This window comes from Symphodus melops (assembly GCF_947650265.1).
Source record: "Symphodus melops genome assembly, chromosome: 4".
Classification (NCBI taxonomy): domain Eukaryota; kingdom Metazoa; phylum Chordata; class Actinopteri; order Labriformes; family Labridae; genus Symphodus; species Symphodus melops.
In genome coordinates this window covers 1,951,170-1,963,775 of record NC_136694.1, presented here as the reverse complement: position 1 = coordinate 1,963,775, position 12,606 = coordinate 1,951,170, and the positions used below count along the sequence as shown (strand labels likewise).

The following is a 12,606-nucleotide window of genomic DNA, read 5'->3' as shown; positions in this document are numbered from 1 at the left end:
ACAATGAGGAGTGGTGCGGACAGCAGTGTGAAAATGGTCTTCTTGCATCACAACATGGTTCGTTCTCAGGATGTACGTGGAGGTTGGATGCCGGATGTAGTCTTTTCAGTGTGTTCAATTGCAGTTGCAGAGCAATCGATGAAATGTTACAGATGAACGTAAAAATAAATAGTCAGGTGTGCAAATGTAAACAAACCAAAAAACTCCACCTTTGTGCAGTGATCTCTAAACTTCACCCTGATAAATGTGCAGAGGTACCCTGCTAGTTCAACATGATGAGTCAGGTCAGAATGATGTGAATGCACCCTGCTACACACAGGTCACAACCATGCTACATATTGATCTGAAGCTGTGAGGTTTGATTGGTGTGTGACCGATGCCTCCCTGTGCTGCCATCTTGTGTTAGTGTTCACTCATGACACAGCAGCTGCAGAGCTTTACAAACAGATGACTGTGCAGCACAGAACTGCTGACTTTAACATTGTTTATAAATGTGCGTTTGCACAGCTGTAAAGCTTCCTCTTGATATGTGCATCTTTTTTTGACACAACACGATCTTCAGAAAGTCTATTACAGGGGGTTTCCAAACTTTACCATGTCAAGGACCCCATTTATCTTCAACATGTGGTATATACTCCCCTCTTGCACATGTCTCTAAATTCTTTCCTCTTGTACATTTTGATCTCTTGGTCCACCGCTGGGACTCCTCCAAGTTTGGCTGTGATTTCTGTCAGAGTGAGTTCAAGGTTAAATAATAAGACGTATCTTGGGAGTTAAGCTTTCCATTTAAGATTAGAGGTGTTCAACATATTAAACCAAATTAAACTCAGAGATACAGAGAGCACCAGTGTATCTATGAACTTCGGTCAAAAGAGGAGATTGGAGAAAAGCCAACAAACACGCCTCACTTTCCAAAGGTCTGGTTGGTTATCTGTGTCGTCCTGCTGGTTTTTTTTAGGGCGATAACAGCATTTGATGTCTTGCACTACAGCTTGCCTGGCGTTCTTTTCCTTTTGTTCCTGATAGATTTTTACTTTTAGCCTTGAGTGGTAAACATGGGTGTCTCTATGTCACAAGAAGAAGCCGACAAGATTGCACTTCGTGCATATGAAGCTGTTCTAAATCATCCATGCGTCTTACCAGACATCGGCATAGATGAGTCCCTGCTGAAATATTCAGGCATTAACTCCCACACTGAGCTGCAGAGCTTCTCTAACCTGCAGGTTGATATGGTGCCAGGCTTCATCGACAGGCTGGGATCTGGTTTGGCCCCATTGACTGCAATCCCAAATGCTGTTGGACTTGGAGCGTTGGTGATTTCAATGATCATGGAGATCATCATCAAGAGCATTCCTCAAAGAGATGATTCTTACGACATATTCAGACGTGTTTTTGGGGAAGAGAAAGCCTCAGCTGTCCGGGACACAATGTCTGAGTATGTGAGGCGCCATCGCACTTACTTGAGCGACAACAGACGTCTAAGTGAGGAACTGCGGAGACTAGAAGCCCAGCTGAGCAACCATCTCACCATCCTCCGAAACTCTCTGCTGCACGACGAGCAGATGAGCACCCGTGGCTTCAAGATCTGGGTCAACGGAGCCTACTTCCACGTCCAGATGTTGGTTCACGAGGCTCGACTGAACATTCAGAGTGGTAAAAGTCCATCAGGCTATGTAAACACGATCACTGCTGCTGTCAACTTGTACATGATGGACCTGGATCATTTGATTGAGAATTACAAGACTTACAAGCGAAGTAAAACCAGAGGAGACGTGTTTGGGTGCGCCTATTGTTTAACCGAATGTCTCATTATAAACTCTGAAGCTGACTGTCGAGTACGTTACTCATATGAATATGATCGCTGTTCACGTGATGAGGTAACGGAATCTTTTATAAAAATTGTTTTCTCAAAATATGAAACGATCATTGGCTTGAAGAATCATTTTTCAAACATCAAGAGAAACCTCAGGCTGCTGATCAACCAACATGATTCCTTCACTCTGCCGTCAGCAGCCTGAGATCACTGAGAGAGGGCAGATGAGTTTAGATGACCTGCTGTGGTTCAGTCTAATTTGACTTATGTTTAAAAAAAAACTGTGAAAATGGTTTAGATTTAGTTTCATGTTCCTTCACCTCCTGATGTGAAGATTATTGGAAGTTGTCAAATGATTTCTTTTTCTTTCTTGGTCATGTTTGATCTGTTGTTGGACATCTTGAGGATTAGAGTTACATGACTTGGATTTTCATTTTCCTCCACAAACATGCTGAAAGACTTGTGAAATACTCTGCTTTAAGTCAAATGATTCACATCTTTAGAGTGCTTTACTCAGTTGATTCAATAAACTTTAGATTTTTTTCTTTTCAATGTCTTCTTCTGTTGTGGTTTGTTGGTGAAGAGCAAGGAGGTTTCTTTCTTTACTTACATTATCATTATTTGTTGTATTAATAACTTCATTGTTTAAAGTCTGTTTAGTGTTTTTCCATGTTTTCTTTCGTGCCTCGTGGCCAAGGATGGCGTCCTTTGAGACACCTCCTGTGTCACAGAGACAGAGAGTGAGGCTCCTGCCCCCACACAGCTCCACCGTGGAGCAGGTGTTGCTGGCTGTGGGAGAACAGATGGATCACCGAAACATTCTTTATGCCTCGCGCATGAACAAAGCGCTCGTGGTGTTTGTGAACTTTAGATTTCCCCACTGGCTGTGTCCTTTACCCGGATAAGCGTGTCCGGCGTTCCTCCTTTCATTCCGAATGAAGCGCTGGAACGAGAGCTGAAATGGTTTGCAAGTGAGTTTCGCACTGTTGCTTTGGGATGCAAAGATGAAAAACTGAAGCATGTTCAGTCTCTGCGTAGACAAGTGTTTATTTTTCTAGACTCGTCAACTCAGGATGTGGCCTTCCGTGGCCGACACGAGGAGAGGTATTACATGGTGTACTAGATTTCTGGGAGCATGACGTGTTTTAAGTGTGGTGATGTGGGCCATGAACAGATTGCATGTCCACAGACAGCACATTGCGGGACCCGCTGAGACTGAGAGCGGCAAGAGGAGCAGCAAGGCCACTCCACGTGCGGCAGCGGCCGGCTCCTTGCGTGCGGCAGCGGCCGGCTCCTTGCGTGCGGCAGCGGCCGGCTCCTTGCGTGCGGCAGCGGCCGGCTCCTTGCGAGCGGCAGCGGCCGGCTCCTTGCGTGCGGCAGCGGCCGGCTCCTTGCGAGCGGCAGCGGCCGGCTCCTTGCGAGCGGCAGCAGGCCGGCTCCTTGCGAGCGGCAGCGGCCGGCTCCTTGCGAGCGGCAGCGGCCGGCTCCTTGCGTGCGGCAGCAGGCCGGCTCCTTGCGAGCGGCAGCGGCCGGCTCCTTGCGAGCGGCAGCGGCCGGCTCCTTGCGAGCGGCAGCGGCCGGCTCCTTGCGTGCGGCAGCGGCCGGCTCCTTGCGTGCGGCAGCGGCCGGCTCCTTGCGAGCGGCAGCGGCCGGCTCCTTGCGAGCGGCAGCAGGCCGGCTCCTTGCGAGCGGCAGCGGCCGGCTCCTTGCGAGCGGCAGCGGCCGGCTCCTTGCGTGCGGCCGGCTCCTTACGCGGAGCCTCTGCATCTGAGGCACAGCCGAGTGTTTCAAGAGATAAAGCAGGGAGGGAGAATGTAAGTGTATTGAGTGTAGGGAAGGAGAGTGGTGGGAACAAAGTAAGTAGTGCTGAACAGATAGGGGCTAGTACATCTGGGGAAGTGGAGCCTAGTACAACAGAGCAGGGGGAGGCTGGAGCAGCAGGACAGGTGGAGACTTTTGATATGGAGCAGGAGCTGCAACCTGGCGCTGAGCTGCAGACAGACCTGGTGCAGGCAGCAACAGATAACAGTCAGGTGACAGAAGAAGACTCATAGGGTGAGGTTGACTCTGACAGTAGGTCTGTAGCAGACAGTGTCTCTCAGAATGCAGACCTGTACTCTCTTAAAGAGGTTAATGATTATTATTTTTATTATTTAGATGATTCTTTTGGCAGGTCAGTGGACATCAGTGAATTTTTCTTCTTATTTGTTATGTTAAAAGATTATTCAGAGAGACACTACCATCTGGGAAAACAGGTCACCACCCTGAAAAAAGGGTGACCAAGGGACTTAAAGGGACCAAGAAAACAAAGAGAATTAAATACTCCAAAAAAGGAAAATGATCAGACAACACTGGGTGTTTCCTCTCTGCTGTGTCTTTTTGACTGTTTTATTTCCTTTTTTCTCTTCTTCTAATATGCAGGCCTTAAAGGTTGGCTCTTTAAATATGAAGTGCACAGAAAAGAGCCTTAGAGTCAGAGGTTATTAAACAGATTGTTGTATTTTTACAGGAAACCCACATTGATAGCCTGAATGAGACAGACTGGGGAATATGGTGGGAGGGTCAGTATGCTCACAGCCATGGCTCTAATCTCAGTGCTGGAGTTGCTGTATTATTATTCTCTCACTCACTAAATGTGAATATTTTATCCAGGACAGAGATCTTAGCAGGTAGAGTTCTGATGGAGAAGGCAGAAATATAAAGTTTTACATTTACCTTTATTAATATGTATGCACCAAACCATGGTCCCCTTTACTCCCTCTCATATCTGCCATTATTCACTCGTCACTCTCCACTGGTGTCGTTCCCTCCGCCTTCAAAACAGCAGCCGTGACCCCCATTCCAAAGAAACCTGGTTCAGATCCTAACAACTTCAATAGTCTCCGCCCCATTACACACCTACCATTCATCTCCAAAATTCTTGAAAAAATAGTCGCCTGCCAACTCCACTCACACTTAACCCACAATGACCTCTACGAGCCTTTCCAGTCTGGTTTCCGCCCCCTTCACAGCACAGAAACAGCACTTATCAAGATCACAAACGACCTCCTCACTGCAGCTGACTCTGGCCTACTCTCCATCCTCATCCTCCTCGACCTGAGTGCAGCCTTTGACACAATCTCACACGCCGTCCTCCTCAGTTGACTCTCATCCATTGGCATCACTCACCCCCCCCTCACCTGGTTCCACTCCTACCTCACAGGCCACACTCAGTTCGTACAGCTACAGCCCTTCAAATCCGACCCCTCCCCGGTTGCTTCAGGTGTGCCCCAGGGCTCTGTCTTGGGGCCGCTCCTCTTCAATACCTACCTCCTCCCCCTCGGCCATATCCTCCGCAAATCCGGTATTCATTTCCACTGCTTCGCGGATGACACCCAGTTCTGCCTCTCCTGCAAACCCAACTCCACACTCCCACCTCCCTCCCTCATCTCCTGCCTATCTGAAATCAAATCCTGGTTCACCTAAAACTTCCTCAAACTTAACAGCGATAAAACTGAACTACTGCTCATAAGTACCAAATCTACTCTTTCAAAAGTTGACAGCCTCTCCCTCACCATCGACTCCTCCTCAGTCTCCTCTTCCCCCTATGTTAAGAGCCTGGGTGTCATCCTCGACAGCACATTGCACTGTTGTTCAAATCCCATATTAACTGCATCACCTGGTCTTCTTACTTCCACCTCCGTAACATTAACTGTCTCCGCCCCTCCCTCACCCCCCACACTGCCTCTATCCTCATCAACAGCCTCGTCACTTCCCGTATTGACTACTGTAACTCCCTCCTCTTCGGCCTCCCCCAAAAGTCCCTCCGCAAACTCCAACTGATTCAAAATTAAGCTGCCCGCATCATCTCCAGAATCCCTTCTCACCATCACATCACCCCCATCCTACAGCATCTCCACTGGCTCCCGGTCAACCAAAGAATTATTTTCAAACTGCTCCTTTACACTTTCAAGGCCATCCACAACCTCGCCCCTCCATATCTATCTGACCTCCTCATCATCGCCGCTCCTGTCCGCTCCCTCAGATCCTCTTCCTCCATCCACCTCACTGTGCCCTTGGCCCGCCTCAACACCATGGGGAGCAGGGCCTTCAGTCACTCTGCTCCCAAGCTCTGGAACTCTCTCCAACCTGACCTCCGTAATCTGGACTCCCTCCCCCTCTTCAAATCCAGACTCAAAAACCCACCTGTTCAGAACTGCATACTCCATCTAACTATAATCTGCCCTCAACTTCGCCACTTCTGTTTTGTTTCCTGTTTGATTGATTGATTGATGTTTCTTTCTCTTTCTTTTAGTTCACTTTATTAATGAGTATTTTCATGTAATGTACAGTGTACTTGAGTGACCTGAAAGGCGCTGAAAATTAAATGTATTATTATTATTATTATTATTATTATTATCATTATTATTATGTTAATCTGTGTTTAAGTTATTAAAGACAGCGTAGATAGCTGTGGTCGGGAGGTTTTTATAATGGGGGGGATTGGAACTGTTGCACTGATAGACAGGACAGGACAGGAGCTCCATCCTTACTCATCCTCTTTCCTGCCTCAGCTGCTAAAGGAGGCCAGTTAAGTGGATGTGTGGAGGATGAAACATCCTGAAGCGAAACAGTTCACCTGGGTGAAAATATCAGATGGTTGGGTCAGTGCAGCCAGGTCAGATGGACTTTATGTGTCTGCTTCTTTTATAACTCGCGCAGCTAACTGTCAAATCCTTCCTGTTGGTTTTACAGACCATCATTTGATTTTAGTCAATGTGGGTATCATTTCTATCGACCAGGAGAAGGCGTTTGATCGTGTCGATCACTCTTTTCTTTTTGCCAAACTGCAAGCTTTTGCTGTTGGGGAGCACTTTTTGTCCTGGGTGAAGTTGTTGTATAGTGGTGCATGTTGTGTTGTAAAGGTTGGGGGTGTTGAGCAGACCCGTAGCAGTAAAAAGAGGGATCATGCAGGGCTGCCACATCTCAGGCCAGTTATACAGCGTAACCATAGAGCCGCTTTTATTCAGGCTTCGGAGCCAGCCGAGAGGCCTGGTTTTGCCGGAACGGGTTCACATTCACAGTTCACATTGAGTTCTTGTAATAAAGAGTCACATGCCAGTGACAGAGTAGATGAACTGCTGGATGTCTTCCAGCGTTGGTTTTGTTTGTGTTGCGTTTTTCTCCTTTTCTGAATTCATTAGTTAGCTGTTAGCGGTTAGCTGCTATCATATGACGCTATTTACATAGCGGCTACCGGCATCCGCCTTACACGCAGCCTACCAAATAGGGCACGGGTGGCTGTGGAAACGCAAACGGGATCGGTCTTAATCAAACCAAACCGTACCAAACTGTACTGATCCGTACCGGACTGATGTGTGGAAATGGGGCTTAGCTGTTCTTTCTGCTGATCTCCTGTGGACTAGTTGCTGCTTTAGAGGTTTGGACGGCTCGGCTACGATAAACATCTATTCCTAATGAAGTCCCCTTCGTGCAGCCTTAATGGATTAAAAAGTTTTTACAATTCTGTCATCGATGCCTGGAGGACTCTGAGCTTCCCACGACCACCTGACCCCAGGCCTTGGATGTGGCTGTTTGAAGAACCCTTGTTTAAAAATGATTTCCTGTCTGACACCATCTTCTCCCCGGCCACTCTAAAAACAGCTTTCGTTGAGGTGAGAGTAGTGAAGCTGGGCCGTCTTATGAGGACATTAATTGAGAGTCTGGCTGAAGTGACGGGCATACGGTCAACCAGAGTGCTGCAGCACTCTCTGTCGGCACCACTTCGGACTTTCGCACAGAGCTAAAAGTGGGGTTTTTTTTCACTGGGGGCGGGCAGTTCTCTGGATATACATGTTTAGAATGATGGTTGTTTCTATAGTGTTTTTGTGAAATCATTTTTGCATAATTTTAAAGTAAGTCTTAAAGGATTTCTTGAATGTTGTTTAAATAAAATTACTCCATGATCCATGAATGTCCAGAGTGGTAAACATTAGTCAGTGTTGAAGTGATCACAGCTGAAAACACAGCTCTCTACAGATATTTTACACTGTTTGCATTTCAACAACAAACTAAAGTCAGAGATACAGAGCGCAACAGTGAATCTATGAACTTTGGTCAAAAGAGGACACTGGAGAAAAGCCAACAGACATGCCTCACTTTCCAAAGCTCTGATTGGTTATCTGTGTCGTCCTGCTGGTTTTGTTTGAGGCTATCATTTGATTTGGAATAAGTAGACTCCGAATCATCTGGTGTTCATTGTCCTCTTGGTTCTTTAAGAACATTAAGACTCAGACTGAGGAGAAAACATGGGTAGCTCTTACTCACAAGAAGACTATGACAGGGTTGCATCTCATATCTTTTACAACGTACGGGACTCATGCGCCGTACAAGACATTGGCATAGATGAGTCCCTGCTGAAGTATTCAGGCATTAACTCCCACACTGAGCTGCAGTTCTTCTCTAAACTGCAGGTTGATATGGTGCCGGACTTCATCAACAGGCTGGGATCTGGTTTGGCCCCGTTGACTGCAATCCCAAATGCTGTTGGACTTGGAGCGTTGGTGATTTCAATGATCATGGAGATCGTCATCAAGAGCACTCCTCAAAGAGATGATTCTTACGACATATTCAGACGTGTTTTTGGGGAAGAGAAAGCCTCAGCTGTCCGGGACACAATGTCTGAGTATGTGAGGCGCCATCGCACTTACTTGAGCGACAACAGACGTCTAAGTGAGGAACTGCGGAGACTAGAAGTCCAGCTGAGCAACCATCTCACCATCCTCCGAAACTCCCTGCTGCACGACGAGCAGATGAGCACCGGTGGCTTCAAGATCTGGGTCAACGGAGCCTACTTCCACGTCCAGATGTTGGTTCATGAGGCTCGACTGAACATTCAGAGTGGTAAAAGTCCATCAGGCTATGTAAATACGATCACTGCTGCTGTCAACTTGTACATGATGGACCTGGATCATTTGATTGAGAATTACAAGACTTACAAGCTAAGTACATCATATATCTACGTAGACGGAGGATGCGGTCTTACTTGCCATTTCTATTGTGTTCTTTGGAATTCTGAGCAGAGTTGTAAGTCATTTTATGAAACAGCTAATCATGGCATCTGCCATCAAGCTGCTTTGCATGAGGCTTTTATCAATGTTGTTTTTAAAGAATATGGACCGATCGTCTACTTGAAGAGTCAGTTTTCAAACATCAAGAGCAACCTCAGGCTGCTGATCAACCAACATGATTCCTTCACTCTGCCGTCAGCAGCCTGAGATCACTGAGAGAGGGCAGATGAGTTTAGATGACCTGCTGTGGTTCAGTCTAATTTGACTTATGTTTAAAAAACTGAAAATGTTTCAGATTTAGTTTCATGTTCATTCACTTCCTGATGTGAAGATTATTGGGAGTTGTCAAATGATTTCTTTTTCTTTCTTGGTCATGTTTGATCTGTTGTTGGACACATTGAGGATTAGAGTATCATGATTTGGATTTTTATGTTCTTTCACTGTGATGTCTTCTGTGCTTGTTATGTAATGATGACGTACTGGACGTAGACACATTTCAAACATGCTGAAAGACTTGTTTAAATACTCTGCTTTAAGTCAAATGATTCACGTCTTTAGAGTGTTTTACTCTGTTGGTTCAATAAACTTTTGATTACTTTTCTTTTAAATGTCTTCTTCTCCTTCTTCTCCTATGCTGGAAAAAACTATCAGAAGAACAATCAGTCAAGCCTCCTAAACATCAATGTTAAGTGATCAGTCTTTTCTTGGTTCTTTTTGTAACCCACGTAAATATAGGACTGCTATATGTTGTTTAGATATACAGTAGGTGCAATTGCCCAGAGTCCTTGTCGCTGAGCAGCAGTAGTAGGAAGTGTAGTGAAGTCATGACCTGTCAATCAGATGGAACTTGTCCCAGTATAACATGCCATAAAATAATCGTAAAACCAGTCGTGATGAATCCAGTCAAAACACAGATACACAGTGGTTTCACAGATAACCAATCACAGCTCTAGAAAGTGAGGCACGTTTGTTGGCTTTTCTCCAGTGCCCTCTTTCGACCCAAGTTTATAGATACACTGGTGCTCTCTGTATCTCTGAGTTTAATTTGGTGTTGAAATGCAAACGGTGTAAAATATCTGTAGAGTGTTCCTTGAACTTGCTTTCTTGAAGTTTACTACAAATCTTTCCAGAATCACACACATGCACAAGCAGGACCTGTGGAAATGCATTAATGGAGAGATGTGAGAGTGCACCCCCAGAGCTGGTGGTGGGGGTTCTATGCCTCGCTCAAGGGCATCTCAGAGGTGCTCAAGGATTGATCTGACGTCTCTCCAGCTCCCAGACCAATCGCCATATTTGTTTTGCATCGGGACTTGAACCAGCAACTCTCCGGTTCCCAATTCAAGTCCCTTCAGACTGAGCTACAGCCACCCTTAAAGACAGACATTCACAGATTTATTGTTTGAGAAGATGCATCGAAAATGCATCTTACACTCGCTCCCTCTCAAACGATCCCTGTAGACTATATTGCTTTTTAATTAATGTTGAGCAGAGCGAGCTGGAGATGTCTTTACTTATGAGATATATTTGTTGTTAATCGGTTTACTTTAAGGATCAGAGAGGCTGCTTTCAGTTTTTTCGTGGTAAACGTTCCCATGCGTACATCTTCAACTTTTTATCAGACATTTTTCTTGATTAGTAGGCTACCAACAATGAGGAGTGGTGTGGACAGCAGTGTGAAAATGGTCTTCTTGCATCACAACATGGTTCGTTCTCAGGATGTACGTGGAGGTTGGATGCCGGATGTAGTCTTTTCAGTGTGTTTAATTGCAGTTGCAGAGCAATCGATGAAATGGTACAGATGAACGTAAAAATAAATTGTCAGGTGTGCAAATATAAACAAACCAAAAAACTCCACCTTTGTGCAGTGATCTCTAAACTTCACCCTGATAAATGTGCAGAGGTACCCTGCTAGTTCAACATTATGAGTCGGGTCAGAATGATGTGAATGCACCCTGCTACACACAGGTCACAACCATGCTACATATTGATCTGAAGCTGTGAGGTTTGATTGGTGTGTGACCGATGCCTCCCTGTGCTGCCATCTTGTGTTAGTGTTCACTCATGACACAGCAGCTGCAGAGCTTTACAAACAGATGACTGTGCAGCACAGAACTGCTGACTTTAACATTGTTTATAAATGTGCGTTTGCACAGCTGTAAAGCTTCCTCTTGATATGTGCATCTTTTTTTGACACAACACGATCTTCAGAAAGTCTATTACAGGGGGTTTCCAAACTTTACCATGTCAAGGACCCCATTTGTCTTCAACATGTGGTATATACTCCCCTCTTGCACATGTCTCTAAATTCTTTCCTCTTGTACATTTTGATCTCTGGGTCCACCTCTGGGTCTCCTCCAAGTTGGGCGTGCCCATGAAACCTCCAAAGGGAGGCGTCCCGGAGGATCCTGATCATGTTCCTGAACCACCTCAGCTGATTCCTTTTGTTGTGAAGGAGCAGCGGCTCTTGTCCAGGCTCCCCCCCAAATGTCTGAGCTCCTCCTACTGTCTCAAAGGAGTCTCCTTTCAGGTGCTTGTATCTGCGCTCTCATTCTTTCAGCCACCACCCACAGCTCGTGACCACAGGTGAAGGTTGGGACGTAGATTGGAAGGTAAATCAAAAGCTTTACATTTTAAACTCAGCTCCCATCTTCACCACGATGGTCAATCACAGTACTCACATACTGCTGATGCTGAGCCAATCTGCCTGTCAGGCTCTCCTTTCAGCTTGTGTTTAAAGTTTGAGGCATTTAGCCACCGCTTCTGGAAATGCGTTGAAACCATTGGGGAAAAATGTAAATGCAGGATAAAAAAAATTGTTGGGCAAAACATAAAACATTACTGCAACCAAAGAGCTTTTTACAATGACACTTTTGCTTCTAAACTATAAACGCAAGCACCAAATAAAATGATCTCTTTATTGTCAACACAGCTGTGCTAACTCTAAAAACCTTCTAATATAAGTTTAGCATGCTGTCAATATGAAATGCACAAATGCAGTGTGTCACGACCCAGGCTCAGTGAGCTGGACAAACAGGGAGATCTCACAGTTTCTAAGTTATTTAAAATGCAATTTATTGAAACCTCGGGCAAATCTGATCAAAGAACGTGCAGTCTTTAAATTGGTGCCGGTGGGAATGGTGAAAGTGTGAAGTGTTGAGACATAGTGCTCGAGACCCTGAGGTCCAGTCTGCATAGGTGCATGATAGGTGCAAATTAACTGGCTCCACCCATTTCGGCCTGAGTGAGGAGAGATTGTTGTTATGCTCAATACTGAACTGAAGATGATGTGAACATAGAATACACTAAGCAGGGTTGCAATATCTGAAATGTCCACTTGGGGGCAGCAAAAACGTAGTTATCCAGTTCAACTGTATTTTTTTCCCCTGAAGACGACAAAGGCATTAAAAAAGAACATTAAAGACAAGAAAACATGTAAAAGGATTATGAGGTCAAACGTAAAACCAGAATGTGATGGCCACAACATGAAGGTTTAATAACCTTTCAAGGAAGTACATTTGTCACATTGTGGCTAGTTCAACAACAGTCTTTCTCTCATATGTAGTTTTTACAATGTTGATAGTACGAATTTCTGTGAATACATTTGGTTTGGATACACTTTGTAGAGGTGACTTTGCTGTGAGCAGACTACGATCTATTCGGAGAAGCTATGACCATATTTGAAGAGAAACACGTTATATGAGGTATCACAAAAGTATAAATGTATGGCCTCAGTTGACAGTA

General features: G+C 45.4%; 1 protein-coding gene and 1 long non-coding RNA gene across 2 annotated transcripts in view; one reads left to right on the top strand and one right to left on the bottom strand.

Moving 5' to 3' along the window:
* The window catches only part of mmp24 (matrix metallopeptidase 24), a 94,821-nt gene that overhangs the window by 18,318 nt on the left and 63,897 nt on the right, over positions 1-12,606 (top strand). The gene's annotated exons all lie outside the window — the stretch shown is intronic.
* Positions 1-12,606, bottom strand: part of LOC306822758 — a 52,920-nt gene that overhangs the window by 17,357 nt on the left and 22,957 nt on the right. The window lies entirely within an intron of this gene.